This window comes from Trachymyrmex cornetzi, unplaced genomic scaffold, assembly GCF_001594075.2.
Source record: "Trachymyrmex cornetzi isolate Tcor2-1 unplaced genomic scaffold, Tcor1.1 scaffold830, whole genome shotgun sequence".
Classification (NCBI taxonomy): domain Eukaryota; kingdom Metazoa; phylum Arthropoda; class Insecta; order Hymenoptera; family Formicidae; genus Trachymyrmex; species Trachymyrmex cornetzi.
Genome location: NW_017300170.1, coordinates 86,876 through 87,949, shown reverse-complemented (window position 1 = coordinate 87,949; position 1,074 = coordinate 86,876). Strand labels below are relative to the sequence as shown.

The 1,074-nt window shown below is 43.2% G+C and overlaps 1 protein-coding gene across 2 annotated transcripts in view; it reads left to right on the top strand.

The window, feature by feature from the left end:
- LOC108768979 (neuroblastoma-amplified sequence) overlaps positions 1–1,074 on the top strand; it is an 89,908-nt gene that overhangs the window by 68,594 nt on the left and 20,240 nt on the right. The window lies entirely within an intron of this gene.

The following is a 1,074-nucleotide window of genomic DNA, read 5'->3' as shown; positions in this document are numbered from 1 at the left end:
GAGCGCCCCTGAGTCAGAGCGTCACGTGACCGTCCGGCGGCTCGGCCGTGCGGTGGTGGGGGTCGCGCGCCGGAATCGGCCCGAAATGTGCAAATCCATGCGACCACTGCTGTAGTTCCTACCGATTCTGTAGATTCCGTCCTATCTCTACTATTCCCTGCTACCATAGGCGTTCTTTTCATATTCGCTTCTTGCTCACTTTCAAGTAAGAACTCTTCAAATGGGCCAGCGCATGGCACCATCCTGATTTCTGTCGTATATTTTATGCTTAATTACACATCCCGGATGATAGAAAAGCTTAACACAAGACTCGCATTTAACAACTTTGCTCTTTATTGGCTTTTTACATTCCGAGCATCGATAATCTGCATATTCACTGTTCATGCTGACAATTACCGGCCGAAATCGCTGTTATCAGCTTAGACGATCATTCACCTTTATTACTGTCACATGTCAGCACTTCCGTGACCACGTATAATGTCTGCCTGTTTTACGAGACTCCGATATCCGCGCAAAGAAATGCACCTCTGCCACATAAATCGACATATTCCAACTAGATAACACTCATAGCTATTCCTGGTCCATACATCTATCACTTGAACAACTTTGCTCACTGTCACTCACTATTTAACGATTGAAAATTGATTATTTTGACGGATCGATGTTCAACACGTCCTCTTCAGCGGAGAGAGAGAGAGAGAGGGGGGGAGGGGGGAGCGGAGGGGGATGACGGATAGGATTAATAATTTGTGAAGGAGAGGAGGGGAAGTACGGGGAAGCTAGCAAAGTTTTTGAAAAGGAAGAGGGAAAGTGAGGGAGGAGTGAAGAAAGAGGAGAAGTTAGAAAAGGTTTGTAGAAGCAGTAAGAAGACGCTAAGATCACCCAGTGTTGTTAGATGGGACGGATTTCTGGCGCATGCGCATTCAATGTAGGCTCAGTAACGTACCGAATCACTAGTAAATAGGAGATTATTAGTCGCCTGTGTAAAATTTTTTCAAAAATGTTACAAATTTTAATATATTTGACATATTTTACATATGTATACATATATATAAAAATATATAATATATTTAA